The sequence below is a fragment of the Solanum pennellii genome, chromosome 10, assembly GCF_001406875.1.
Source record: "Solanum pennellii chromosome 10, SPENNV200".
Taxonomy (NCBI): Eukaryota; Viridiplantae; Streptophyta; class Magnoliopsida; order Solanales; family Solanaceae; genus Solanum; species Solanum pennellii.
In genome coordinates this window covers 52,202,827-52,219,435 of record NC_028646.1, presented here as the reverse complement: position 1 = coordinate 52,219,435, position 16,609 = coordinate 52,202,827, and positions in this window count along the sequence as shown.

Here is a 16,609-nt window from a genome sequence, read left to right as displayed (position 1 = left end):
CTATCACATTTTTCAGAACTCTTCTCATCAGTATTATGTACTACATCACTCTAAGTAATATAATAAGGAGAATTTTGCGAAGTGAAGTTAGTTATTTTTATAATATTCTGAGTAGATTAATAAATTTGTAATTAGTATAATTTACCTTTGAAGGAAAAAAATTTAATTCTGTGATCATATTTTTCCCAACAACATCATCCACAGAAATAGTTTATGTAGTAAGCAACATGACTATAAAGTTGTGTTGAATATAAAAATTTTGAAATATTTCTTCAATTACTATATATACTTATTATTAAAGAGAATCGAATTTGACAAGAAATTAGGAAGTTATTTTCATTGATTTTAAACAAACACAATTAATTTATATATATTTTCTAGTGAAGTTTCAAGTTAACAAGTTTTATACATCTAAAGTAACACGCTCCTCAAGATCATTAGGTTGTAGACGGAAGGATTTAAACTCGGAGTTTTATGCAGAATTGTGCATACATTCTAGTTATAGGATCGAGGTGCTATCACCATCAATTGCCTAATATCTTTCTTATAAGATTACTATGGAGTCTAGTATGGTTTTTCACAACAACTACACTATTTATCTTGAGAACTCTTTTCTTGTGTTGTTTATGTTATTTGGATGAACCAAGTCCATTCCTTTTATAAGAAAAGAATAAGCCTTGTAACTCTTATTCATTCAAGAGTTATATCACCCATTATCCTATAACTCTACTCAATTCAAGAATACATAACTCTTCTTCTTTTACTATTTAGTGGAGTTGTGTAACTTACTTCATGAAAGAAAAAAGTTACTACTCAACCCATGAATGAGTGTATCTATTTCCAACAACTTTATAATGTTAGAGCCCTTACACCCAAGTAATATAAATATTTTTTATTTCTAATAATTTATTTACCAAAATGATACAATTGAAAAAAATAAACCTCACATATAGTAGAAGTTGAATATCAATTAAACGATGCAGGACTAATTAATACAATTGATGAATACTCAAGTACAACAATCTATGTTCTAAATTAAACAATGTAAAATATGTAATTCTATTAAATCCACATATTAACTGTAAATTTGACCCAAATAGCACAACAAGAGTCATGTATGTGACTTCATCAATTTTTATTGCCGTCAAAATTAGACTACATATTAGTAGTAACTGAATCTGGCAAGAACCCAGAGAACTCATCAAGCAAATCTGGACGATCACTGAAAGTACGGATACCTACAAATATAAGAAAAATGTTGTAATGAACAAGAATATAAAGATTGTCGATAATATCTATGTACTCAAATTATAAAAAGAAATGGTAAACTCGTGGTACACGTCTTTTACATCCTTGCGCTCCTTCCTACACTTGTTCATTATATCTAAGAAGGATTTGTACTCATGGTTATTTGCTAAATGTTTCTGCAAGTCGGTACAAGTTAATAAGGTATTACAAAAGTGTTTTGAAGAAGAAATATGAAGACTTTAATTAGTAAAATCATAAGGTAATCGAAATGTAACCTTTATTTTGTTGACAAAGTTGAATACTTGTTCGAAGTGAATTGATTTCTTCAGAGGATTGACTTCATCATTAAGGATTATATCATAGCCACAGGGCAAGAGGGGATCTAATACAAGGAGTAAACTTTATAATGGATTGGGACTAACTGATTCTTTCAAGAATTCAGAGAACTCATCTAGCAAGTCATGATGGTCATTGAAAAGTACCGCAACCTACACATTTATTAAAATAGTAAGAAATAAGAACATAAAAATCGTCTATGATGTCTATGTATCCAATTTTATTTATAAAAAATTATCACCTCATGATACAATTCGTTGAGGTCTTTTCTCTCTTTCTTATACATCATCATAATACTCATTGTCATTTCCAAAACACTTCCGCAAGAAGTTAAAAGTCAAATTTGGACTAATGTATTAAAACAATAATAAGTCCTATTCTTATTAGAAAAATCATAACATAGCAAAAATGTAACATTAATATTTTCCACAAAATTGCGTTCTTCTTCATAGTTAGTTGCGTTCTTCAAAGAAGCCTTTTCTTCATCACTGAGCATTATTTCATATCCATTGGGCAAGTAAGCATTAAATCCAAGGATCAAACAAGGATATCCTTTAAACAATTCTCTCACTCTTTCTATGACACCAACAGGATTAATTCTGTAAGGAATATTTAAAGACATATTCCATATAAGTCACCAAATTAGAATATGTTTTAATAAAGATCATGACCATAGGTAAATTTTAGTTTCAAACCTTCCAGCCTTGAAGTCTTTCATAACATCAATAAACATTTCATACTGTCCCTCTTGGTCTACAAATGTGTCCTTAATCTCCCTTATATAAGACAGAGTAGCATCTGGATCTATGCTGCTAACATACCTTATTCTTCCAAGAGATAGAAAAAATAAAAATAACAGAACCATAGCCATAAGAAGCCTGTTAAATATATTGCTCAAAAATGTATGATGTGGTCTAACATTAAGTAAACTAAGTGAAGATGTAAAAGATTATAGCTCAAATTCTAGTAACACGGGTAATATATCTTCACACCTAACTAAATACTGAAAGATAAAGTAACTACATTTTTTGACATGGAAAATAAAATATTTTAGACACATACAACAATGGAAGACTTAACATTAATTTTGTCATGAGAATATATGTAGACACTTGATATACCATACATTCCAACTGAGCATTGAAACACATGCTCATATGTTCTGATTTATTTTTAAATACATTGTTGCATTTTCAAACATTTCTAGCTACATAACTTAACTACATAAAATAAATTATGTCATTTAATTAGTCATACCGATACCTATTGGAACATGCTTGAGGTTTTAAGTCGTACGAAGGTCAATCTGTATAATTAAAAGAGGTGACATATTTTAAGAGTTTAACAAATCTTTGTTATTGATACTTGTATGCAAACTGTTTCTAAAACTCAAACTCAAAGTATCTAATAAAACATTTTTCATTTGTTCATGTTCTCAATATAATTTGAACACATTATAATTCGAGTATCTAAATAAAATATTATTTAAGGGGGCACTTGATGTATTAGGTCAACGTGTAACGTCCTTAAACATAAGTAGCAGCTCAGTAATATTCTAATCCACTTTAATCCAATGCTTGATTTTGGAAAATCAAAAGATTTGGGAACAAACATGTATATAAAAATTACCACACACAGAATAAAGTTAGTTGAAGGCATGAACTTACGATTCTTCATTTGAAGAACAAATTTGCCGCTTAAATGGTGGTGTATCAACTACATCGGATTTCAATCTCTTCATTCTGCAAAAATAGAACAAAAACAACACAATTTTTAGTATAACACTGCAAATTGAAAAAAAAAAAGAAGAAAAAAGAGAAGACAATTTTCATTCAAAAAAAGAGCTCACCTTTTGAGGCTCAAGAAAAATCCAAAGTCCAAGAAGATCTATCTACAAAAAAGAGGGTTAATCGTTGGGTTATATCTAAAAAAAATCTTCTTATAATTGATTTTTCGCTACCTTTTCCTTCCCCTTCTTCTCTTTCCCTCCCTTTGGACCCAAAAAAAAAACAATAAAACAAACAATTATGTTTCAGAAAAAAAGAAGCTAGGGAATAAAATTAATTGAGGAAAATAATTTTTTTATGTATATCTTATTTAATGAAACTTAGTATGCATTAAATATTTACTTCCAATGCATCTTAGTGGCAGGTGTGCACAAAATATTTAATTTTGACCGGCTCAAATTCAGTGACATGTGTGCACATATTGAAGTTCAAGAATGAGCCCAATTATTTATGCCCCAATTTCATTTACCATCCAGTTTCCCCAAATTAATTGTAAATTAAGGAAGTAAGTTAATTACAAATAAGTAATTTTTCAACATAAAATAATATTAGTTTGACCAAAAAATATTGCTCAAAACCCACCACTTATACTATGACTGATTTTTCTTTTATCATATCAAAAATATATTTTCTTTTACATAAATTTGAAAACTTGAGATGAACTGTAGTCCTCCTGACTAGACTATAGCATAACCTTGAATACTTTAAATTATACTTGTCTGTTTTATGATAAAACTTTGACTATTTTAGATCATACTATATCACTCTATGTTGAATTTCACTTCAACAATAGGAATTACTAATATTCCAAAAAAGAACATTGTCTTTTTGGTTATGTTATAAATTTGTTGTAGTTGTAATCCGTCTCAAAATGAAAATTATATCGTGGTCAAATTTTCTTTTCACCAATATACATATTGACCTCAAATTATCTAATTTGTGATAGAAAAATAAAATTGTTGACTATTTAATTTCAAATTATGATCCTCTTGTAACAAACAAGCAATGTTTTCATCTTTGAAACAAAATTACTTCTAAGACATCTAGATAATGACGGTAACAATTTTCCATCGACAGTTCATTGTAATATTATAAAATAGTGAAAAAATAGTTTAAATTTATTTGCAAATATAGATGTTATGAAATTCTATAAATAAGATATTAAGAATTATCTTAGATATTTGAATTTCTAAGTTATACTACTTAACATATAGAGTTATTTAAATTTTCCACCCCGAATAGGTGCATCCTTTTAGGATTTGTATCTAATACTCTTACTTTTAATAATATACCGTCTAACTTCTTCTTCTTTTTCTTGACAATTTTTTTTAAAAAAATTGAAATATCCATGGCTTGTGGCCTATTTGAGAGAGTTCAGGTTTACATGACCTCGATGAGAGAACTACTGAGGGAATTTAGAGTGCCTCTAATAGAGCATGCCACTTCCATTGGTGTTGCTCGTATGGTGGCTAGTTAGGGAGTCATTGAGCATTCAGTCCCTTGTCTTGTCCCCCATGAAGCTCTTAGCTATGTTGGATGTTGAGAAGAAAAAGGAGGCGTTCTTGTGAAAAGATACTAGCAAGAATACTAATGGGGATGAAATTACTTTTGAGAACCTTAGCATTGTGTTTGAGATCTCCAAGGGAGACTATGAGGGAAGTTCTTCATTAGCATAAAAGAAAATGACATTCCAACAGGTAAACAACAACAACCAATGAGACGAAATGTTAGGCGGTAGCTAGTATATATCTCTCCCTTACCTTATATCTTTTGATATTAGGTGATGATGTTTGCATAATCAAGACACAACTTCCAATACAAGTGTCTACGATCGTGCAATAGTATCCTAACCCAACAAAGGGTTGGGGTCGTGTCCCAAGGAAGTGGTTGTGAGAATTAATAGAAAACTATAATTTTGTTCTAATTAGTCGTTGTTTGAAACGTTGTAGATTAAAAGGGGTGACGCAAGCGTCAATTATCAATTGGGGGGGGGGGTTGTCACTAGTAAGTAAAAACAACAAATTAAACAAAGATTTCTAAATAATGAGAGGGGATTGTTGGGATACAATTAAGAATATGTTCTAGACTAATTGTTGTCTACATGCTTTTGATAGAACATTCATAGAATATTTATGACTAGGCTAGAATTTTAGGAAGATAAGCTCTCTCTGGAGCAACTTACACTATTTCAAATGAGTTCCTCCCGGTTACACACTTGCCGCATGACGAACAACCTCCGCCATAACCCACTCAATCTCTGGAGCTGAGTGTGTGGGAATGAAACTAAGGTTCACTCTCTCGAGCTGGACCTCATGTCGATCCACTCTCCCTAACCATCAATTTAGTAGTCTTAGTTTCACGGCCGATCTCAAACAAGTCGGAAACACATGGATGAGATTATATTTACAACTACAACCTCATTAGATTCATTGAAAACTACTACAAAATCACATTTAAACAACGAATAAACTAACAACATGCAAGACTCACCGACTAATCTAACCCATATTCCCAAAATCACACCCCAAGAATTAGGGTTATAGCCAAACATGTATAAGAGATATAAATTTATGCCAAATTGGTCTTGAATTCAAGTGTGTATGAAGATTTAAGTCTTGATACACGCCAAAACTTAACAATCTAATAGACCCAAGTGCAAACCTTGAAGATGAAACCCTTTGGATCTTCAAGTCATCAAAACTGTCTCAAACTTAGAGCAGAAATATGAAAAAGTACGATTCTAGACGAACATTATAATATTGTTAGACACTCTAAAGTACAACTATATCTAGTATTCATTATTTTCTCAGATCTAAGCTCCAGTAGATCATTCGACATCATTAGTCGGAATCTCCAATAGACTTGGTGATTCCCCGTTGGTGTCGTTCGGAACGTCTTGCACCAGCCTTCATCATTGTGGTGCTTTGGGTCATTGGGCGACAAAGTATTGCTTTTGGGAACTAATGGGTGATATGCAGACTGGTTTTTTGCATCACATATTTGATCATTTCCTTTAAGTCTCAACACACTAGAACAATAGGCGAAGTAAGACAACTTTGGTGACTCGCCAAGTGGACTCAGCGATCCTCAGACCTTCATTTATTCATTCTTTTAAGCCCTTTTTGTGACATAGTGTCCATGCTTTCCTTAAAACTTCAAATACCTGAAACTTGAGAGTTTTCATCAGATATTAAGATACAATAAGAGTTTGAGGACACTATATCTACTAAAATATATCCCTAAATAAGTCCAATTTTTGGACTCATCAACACCTAAACTTTAAATTTTGATCAAAATTTAGTAGTTCAACAAGGATGCCTCAAAAAGTGTTACACAACATTCAATCATTAAGGTACACAAAAAAACTCAAATTACTCATGCGAGGATCGATTGTGTACTCAAGATTCAAATTTGTGACACATCATTAGTAAAGATTCTCAATCTTGCAGTACTTTCTTCAAATTTAAGTTCAAGCTCAACAAAAGCATTTGATTTCCTTCACACAAATGATGATTCCATTCTAACAAACAAACTTATAGTAAATTAAAGTTACGGAATCAAATACAACACTCACACTCAAAAAGAGGAACACAATGCATGATTTTACCCATAGGCTTGCCCGTATTTTCCGTTCAACATTTGTTCAAGCTCTCTCAAGATTAAAAAGGTCTCTTAAAGGCTTGTAAAGGGGATGAGTGCAAAGGTATGGTAATTTAGTCTTAGTGACCATGATCCTCATTAATGATGTCCCTACAACACTTCCTTTCTTCCTCCTTCAACATTTTCTCTAGCGCTCATAAGTCATCCTATTATTCACTTCCATCAATTTCTTGGAAACCCTATTTCATTTGTACTTTATTCGACAACTTTCTTTTTCATTATTTTCTTTTTCTTTTTCATTTTCTTCTCTCTTCCTTTTATTATATGGAGGGTTTCTATTTTTCGCATCAACATCGGTTAAGGGAGACTTTCCTTGAACTTATTAACGTTCCCTTTTCTTTTTACCACACCCCCAACATAGGATTCTTACCTAAGTTGGCTATTTCAATAAAACCAAGAGTCATGAGGATTATGGGAAATGGATTAAGAAAGGTCTAGTTTTCATCCAATTTCTACCAAACAAGGTTAAGGTTCAAGGAGTGCTCCAGGGAAGTTCACACACTCACAAGGAGGTTACAAAAGAGGTGTGTCAAGTTGGCTCACACTCTACAAACTTTCCTAAGATCATATCAAGAGAAAGCCTTACTTAATCGACTGGACAACCGGGGAAAATTCTAGGTGTTGTCATGCATGGTTCAAGGTAAGATTATCACACAAGGCATCGATACTTATGTCAAACAAGACTCCACGCTTTTTCTAGTGTGAGACGTTCATCACAAGAAATTCAATTTGATAAATGGATAATTACAATGAGATTCAAAGAGTTCACATATTTTCTACGTGACTTCATTTGGACTCATCAAAGATGTAAATTAATTTTTGTTCAATTCAAAGTCCAATTTAAGTCATCAATCTTGATTGAAATCGAGACTCAAATTTTCTAAGGAACAACCACATGTAAGCGTTAGCAAGTAGTGGTGAAATTTTTCGGAAGGGTCAAAATAAATTTTGTAATTAAAATAAAGAGGGGAGACATACGCTCAAACATCCACAAAAGCATATAAAACATCATGATAGATAGAACAACCCAAATATAAACACATAACTCAAGCATTAATAAGTACATAAATTAGGTCTCACCCAACCACAAATAAAAAACAATTGTCCTCAAATGCAAATAACAAACTATCCAAAGGACGAATTAAAGAAAGATAGAAAAGGCGCTAGATAATAATCCTGGTTAAGAAGCTCTTTCGTCTGTCGAGGTGACATATTTCTTCTTATTACTTTAGGTTATATCTTGATCATCGTTTTTTTTTTTGAATGAGTGAGAGTAACTCATCCTCTTGTACTCCCTCCTTCTTCCTCCTTCATATACTCTCGAAGGGAGAAGTGTTCACCTTTCTCTGAAATTTGTACTTCAAACTCCATGACCCTTTTGGATAAACAATCCAATTGATCTAGTTTAGAAAAAGCATCCCACTCTTTTTTCTTCATGGTCTCCTTGTTGGTCTTAATAATTTCATTTTGGATTTCGGCTACGACTTTATAGGGCTGGTTTAGGATACCACTCGTGAAAAAGTATATCAACATTACTTTTGTTTTCAGGTCCAAAACCCCAATAGAATCTCTCTTGTAGCGCCTTGTTAGTCATCCCATGAGTGGGGCATGTCTGCGACGCTACTTAAAACTTCAGCAACATTTCTTGAATCGTCTCATCTCCTACTTGTTTAAATGAGAGGACATTGTCCCTAAGGTTCAGTAGTTTCACAAGGGGACGATCTGTGTGGTACCCATAATGATTATCCATCCTTATTTCCCTGCTACAACTAAAAAGAACAAAAACTTCTACTAATAAAAAATATTTTACGTAACTACACTCCTTGGCAGCGGCGCCATTTTTATTTTGGTGTAATCAACACACAACTTACAATACAAGTGTCTACCATCGTACAATAGTATAGTAACCCAATCAAGGGTCGGGGTTGTGTCTCAAGGGAGTGGTTGTGAGAATTAATAGAAAATTAATATTTAGTTCTATTTAGTCGTAGTCACAAGCATTATCAGTTAAAAAAATGTAAATTATTAGCGGCGAAGAAGAATAAATTATCAATGGGAGTTTTTTACACTCGTAAATAAAAACAACAAAATACACAAAGAGTTCTAAATAATGATAAGGGGGTTCTTGGCATGCGAGTAGGTTTAAGGGCTAGACTAAATTATTGGGTACATGTTTCTGATAGAGAATTCATAGAATATTTGTGACTAGACTAGATTTTAAGGGGGATAAGCCCTCTCTTTCGAGAAAATTACCCCGTTTCAAATGTGATCCTCTAAAAGACCCACTTACCGCATGAAGAACAACCTCCACCTTAACCCACTCACTCTCTCGAGCTGAGTGTCTGGGAATGATACTAAGTCCACTCTCTCGAGCTGAACCTCATGTTGGCCCACTCCACCCGGCCATGACCTCTCTTTCTCGCAAGCCGGAAAACATAGATTAGATTATATTTTAAACTAGAACTCATTAGATTTATCCATAACTACTAGACGAAATCACATTTAAACTACGAATAAACTAACAACAAGCAAGACCCAAGAACTACTATAACTTGTATTCACAATATCACACCCCAAGAATTGGGGGTTTTAACCACACATGTATAATAGATAGAAATTTATACCAAATTGAGATCAAATTCAACCGATTATGAAGATTTAAGTCTTGATACACGCCAAAAATGAAGAATCCAAGAGACCTATGTCCAAATATTGGAGATGAAACCCTTTGGATCTTCAAGTCTTGAAAAACCCTCTAAAACACAGAGCAAAAATATGAAAAATTAATATTCTATACAAAAATTATAATATTGTTTGGCATTATAAAATACAACGCTAACTAGTATTTATAGTTTTGTCCCATCGGTGTTGGAGCTGATCATTCGACTTCATTTGTTGGAAACCATCTAGGGGAGTTGCCTTTTGGTGTAGTTCACTGCCGTCTTGCACCACCTTCAACATCCTCATGCTTTGGGTCACTGGGCGACATAGTACTGCTTCGCGGAACTGTTCGTCAATGCGCCAACTTCTCCTTTTCACCGCAAATTTGATCCTTTCCTTTAGGTATCAACACACTTTAATAAAAGGAGTAGTAATACCCTTCGACGACTTTCAAATTAGACTCGTCGATCCTTAGACTTTCATTCCTTCATTTTTAAAGCCCTTTTGTGTTCTTTTTTACTACGTAGTGTCCATTCTTTCCTTAAAACTTTAAATACCTGAAATTTGAGAGTTTTCATCAAATATTGATATAAATATGCATTTGAGGACGATATTTCTATTAAAATATATCCCTTAATGAGTCCAATTTCTGGACTCATTAGGTGGTAGTTTGTCCACTTGGACCTTCAATAAATAATTATATTTCTAGGTTTTAATGACTCAATGTATACCCTAGGAATAACATGACGTGTAGAACCCTGAAAGGTTCTACACATACAACTTAGCATATATCATACTAGGTAATACAAATAAATACAGTTCAAAAGAGTGTTTTTATATCATAAGAGAGTTTGACAAAGAAGAAGTCTAACATAGTTTAAATAATTCATCTAATACATCAAAACAAATGGTCGGGACATAAACCATACACCACAAACAATGTGTGGAAATTGAAATGAAGAAATTTATACAAGTGTCTTAGTCCTTGAAACATGAGGATTCACCATTCTTTGAATTCCAAGAGAGAGACCAACTAGCCAAAAGTTTGCAATGTAGGAGTGTCAGACTCTACATAAGTGAAACAATGTAGGCACAAGTACCCTAGTTTATTATTCTGGGATGCTTATCATCGAACAACACAAACCATTTAAGCTATGCATGGCATCATGTGTCTATTCTGCACCGAAAAGAGAATTCCAACTTTCCGAGTTAATACCATAAACTTCTAGATTACATGGATCCACTAGATTAGACATCTTACATGGACACATAGTTGCGGACAAGGAAATTGCTACTAGAGAAAAAATTTCTACCAACAGGAGTGCCTCCATCTCAATATCTTTGTGGTGTTAAGTAAAATCTCACAAAAATAGTCATATTATTTCATTTTACATGGAAAGACACAATTAAGCAATAAATTCAAACTACATTCAACTAGAATAGCTCTTTAAATGTTTATTCACCTTAGGTGAGAAAATATCTTAACTTTATGAATTATTATGTGAGAAAATCTTTAACAATCATGATTATAGTAGCATGTGAGAAAAACATTCACATTCTCATTGACACCTTTATCTAAGCACCCTTAAGGGATTTACGTCAATTTCATAAATGAAAGTATATCTTTATGTATCTTTAGTTAGTAGTTCATTGTTCATAAATTTCAACATATGTCCATAGTAAAAATCATGGATCATACATATTCATCTGAATTTAACTTGAAAACATGTAATTACTTTAATACATAAATACAAGATGGGAAAAATTCAATTAAATCATAATTGAGAAGAACCCACGTATATTGAATGAAAACCTAACTCTTAATTGTGAATTGAACTTATTAAATTGGAAGATCTTGGGAACTCGACGGAGGAAAGGACTGCATTGGTGAATTCTAACTTACCTTAGTGATCAAGTCCTAAGAGTTATGATGAATCTGAATATTGAAGTGAACCCTAGCTTCTTCTTCCTTATGCTTCGAGATAAAATTAAGGAATAATAATCTTGGGCATATTATATGCCCAATTACTACAAATTACCCAACTTTTAACGTAAGTCAAGGACATCCTCTAATATAACTAGCATGTTTGACGTAGAATTGCGATTATTGTATACTAATATACATGGTTGATGATTTTGCATGGTTCCTAAGAGAAGTGAATGATGCAAGCGAGAAAGGGAGTTCAATACGATGAAATGACATAAAGAATAATAGCTGGCACGATGCCCTAGCATCACTGGCGCAACGAAAGTGCGATGCACTAGATTTTGAGTGAGGCTCTATTTTTCCACACTGGCAGCGCGTCGCACCAACATGGGAGGTGTGATTTGAGTATGATGCCCTAAGGTCTGGTGGACGTTTTGATGGAAGTTGGCTTTAATTAGGATTCCTTATTGGTCTTAATTAAATAATACATTTCCTAAACTCTATAAATATGACCCTAGGTTGTGTTTATGGGGTTCAAGTAATTTTTGGTGTGCGCGAGCAAGAATTCAAGTTCTTTAATAGGTTTCTATTCTATAACTCTATTTTATTTTAGAAATCGCATAAACAATTATCCTTTGCGGTTTTCAAATATCGTGAGTGGGTAAACACCCTTGTTTTGGGGTTGTAGCTACGGATTAAACGTTGAATATTTAAGGCTTTTGAACTAATTTTGGTTATCAGTATAAGTTACTTTTATTTTCTTGTTTTAGTCTTTCATTCTTGATCACCATAGAAATAATTCTATTGTCTATTCTTAAAATCGAGAAAGGATAAGGTAGATAGACCAAAGAATATAGAAAGCTCGATCATTCATTGAGTTGATGTGTGTTAAGGAATGACACTCGGATGAACAAATTAACATGAAGTATAATTAGTTCTGGAATTGTCTTTTACTTATTTGAATCATCACTTAAAAGTTATTCACCATTATTTTCTTTTAGTTACTACTCAATTCATAATAGTAGTTAATAATCATCAAACTCTTTTAAATGGTTAATTTTTTATTGACGAATCTACTACTGAATATAAGTAGATCATAAGTACGTTGGAAATGAAAACTTGTTTCTTCAAGAAACTATATTAATTGAGTGACCACGTACACTTGTGTGTATATTGGGTAGCAACAAGTTTTTTTTGCACCTGCTCGGGACTTGGAAATTGAATTATAGTTGATTTTATTAAGTCTACAATTATATTGTTGAAGTATTGATAACTTGATCTTTCCTCTTATATTTCTTGCATTTGATTCTCGGGTCTTGCTAAGAAATGGTAACTTGTCGAACTTCACTATGAACCCGAAAGATCTTTACGCCAATGTCACGACCCAAGGGTATACCGTAGGTGTAACATGGTGTACTTGACCCTTAAAGGGTATCATAGAATCCCTTACCATAATCATAACATAAGTAATATAAAATTATGGAAAATTTAAAATTTCTTTTAAACCCATACAATCGAAATCATTTTTCATAAAGCAAGCGTAATTCATTACTATACCTTTGTCTCAAACCATCTATTAGACTCTTGAATAAAAGTCTCGGGACACATCTCATATAAAAGTGTAAAACATGAATAAATTACATGAAGTAAAATAATGGGTTTTTCTTGAAGCTATGAGGACTCACCATATCTTAAATTCTTCTTGCTTTTTAGAAACCTATCCTCCAAAGGAACTCAATCTCGGAAACCCTACATTTGGTTAGAATGTAGGCGAAGTATGTGTTACTAAAAAATGTACCAAGTGTGAAAGCTATAAAAACAACAACAGAGCATCTCAAAATTGTTAGTTAACATAATAAATAAACATAACATTGTAATAGAATAATCTCAAACATGAGCATCATATAATCATAACTCAAGATATGACATAGTTAATGGGCATATGAGATAAGTCATAATCATATTAAAAAAAGCTCCAACATAAGTATCATACAAGAATTATAGACTTTTAGTCATCTGCACCCATTCTAAAGTAACCTAAAAAGCATACATGAGCAAAGCATGAATAGCATCCCATAATACCACCCAAACCATGTATCCCTTTTTTGCCATCTTAATCATAGTCTAAGTACATGGTCAAGTCTCTAATCTTTTCTACAATAAAGGTACCATAATCCTAAGTAACCTTAAGAAACACTTGTGAATTGCATAAAAGGCATCTCATACTACCCTTCACACTGAGCATAACCTTGAAGTCTTCCTAGTCATCTTTACCCTCATTTGGTATCACTATTGTCTTGCTTCATGTAGACAATTGAACTACCACCTTTAGTAAAACCATCCTAGGAAGGAAACTATAGCAACAACCAAAGCTAAACTACACTATGTAAAGCAAACCTTCATTACTAGACTCAAGTCATACTTGTGCAATGTATGGATAGCATCACATACTACTATCCATACTAAGTACTCCTTTACGGTATCATGAATGTTCACTAGCGAGGGACTAGTCCCGCTAGGCTATTTTCCTATGTTCACTTAAGTTACTTCTCTTCTTAGTAAAAGGAAAGACATCACACATTAAAGAGAACAACACATAAATTCCACGATACTAGGGAATAACACCCCTACAAGGAAAGACCAAGCTAATCATCTAAATAACATGTTTACATTCTACTAACTCAAATTACCACGGAGGGCATACTGTCATGTAACTCAAAGCTATTTAAGGAATGTCCGATCCTACACCCCATGGTGATATGGAAGATATCCTTAGGAAAGTATGATCCTCAATACATAGCTACCATTAGTACTACTAATTCAATCTATTCTTAGAGGAGTATGAATCTCAATCCCAAGCTACCATTAGGAGAGTATATGTCCTCAATGTTAAAGCTACCGTGAAATGGTTTTGGAATAACCAAATAAAGCTACCAGGAAATGCATTTTACTATGCTCGTTCAAGATATCCATATGAGAGTATAAATCCTCAATCCTAGGATACCATGAAATGGTCTTGTCTTACCATGTCAAGAACTACATGAAGGGATCATAAATCACAACTTCAAGCTATTCTAGTCTATCATGTTTGGATTCATTTTAGGTTATGAAGACACCTTGAATTGTTCTGTTTAAGAGAACCTTGGATTTCCTAGAATATTCATGTCTAAATGTGTAACAGTGACGAAATACACAACAACATCATATGATATCCGACAAGGTGTTGACTTGGAATAATGTTCTCCAATTTCCTACTATAAGGAAGAATTCAGCATCTGTTGCACTACTCATTAAGAACGGGTTTAAGTGTGTCCTAGTTAGTGACAAATCACTAATAAGTAATTATGTGATGTTCTTAAGAAATGGCTACCTCATTGAGGGTCTCTTCAAACTGAATGTAATTGTTGTTGACAGTATTAAAAAGAATTATTCTTCTATTTACTTATTGGATTCAAATGATTTATTTCATGCCTATTCGAGGCATGTAATTTACTACGTCTTGCAAAAATTGATTACTTTAGAAGTATTGCATGACTTCAAATGTGATAAATCGAAATGTGAAATTTATGTGAAATGTAAGTTTGTTAAACATCCTTATAAGTCTGTTACGAGGAATTCAAAACCTTAAGACTTATTCATACATATTTGTATATGATATGAAAATACCATCTCATTGTGGGAAAAAAGTATTTTATAAGTTTTATTGAAGATTGCGCTCAATATTGTTATATATATTTTCTTATAGTAAGGATGAAGTAGTTGATACATTTAAGAAATATAAAATTGAAGTGGAGAATCAATTGAATCTAAAGATAAAACTTATTTAGAGTGATAGGGGTGGAGAATACAGATCTCCTTTTGCAGAAATATTTTTGTCATATAGTTTTGTTCATCAAACTATTGCACATATACACCAAACCAAAATGGACTAGAGGAACGAAAGAACATAATATTAATGGAAATTAGGAATGCATTGATAATTAATTTAGGATCCCCGAGAAACCTATGGGGGAAGTTATCCTTGTTGCTAATAAGATACTCAATAGGGTAGCCCATAGTAAAACACAACCAATTCCATAAAAGTCACGGAAAGGAAGGAAACCAACTTGACATATTTCAACGTGTGGGATTTTATTTAAGAAAGATGCTCTTTTACCCAAGAGGGTGAAAATTCTACCCAAAAGAACCCTTTTCAATGTTTTCCCGCTGGCTTATTTGTAACAACAATGTATAAGTTACTAAACTAGTCATGAATGTTTACTCAGAAATAGGATTAATGCCAAATTAATTGAATTGGAGTAGATTTAATAACCTTTATATTTATAGATTATGACCCACTTAACTCTTTATACTCTAAGAGATATGGTAGTTTGAAGTTGAGCGATATCGAATATACATCAAAACATAATCTATAAGGAAACTTCAAGAGAACTTATCAAGAAATTAAATTTCTCAATATTTATGGATAGATTTGCAAAAAAAAAATCATGATTCACATGTGGGTGAATAATACCAACACTATGGAAGCTTACGTACCTCAATGAATTAGGTACTTGGATAAATCATAAATTTCTTGAACGAACGCTTGAAACTTTATGCTTTTTGTCATGAATCTTCTCTCTGAAACCCTAAAAACCTTTAGGGATGAATGAAACTAATTGTAATCAGTTTAGACCCTCAATTGGGTGTAATTCACTTTTAGAGTAAGTGGGGGTATGGAAAAGACTAAAATATCCCTCAATTTTTGGGGTAAATTTCTTTAAATGAACAACCTGACTTCAAAAGGGCATATTGTAACGACCTGTTTAGTCGTTTTGAGCAGCAGATTTTATTTCTGGAAAAACTGTGTGAGTCGACGGAAACCACGACAGACCGTCATGGGCAAGACGGGCCGTCGAGGGGGTCTCGTTCCAAAAGACATAGACTTCTGAAATTTGGGTGCTGAAATCGACTCTCTGAACTTGGCGACGGACCTGCAGGACGAACCGTC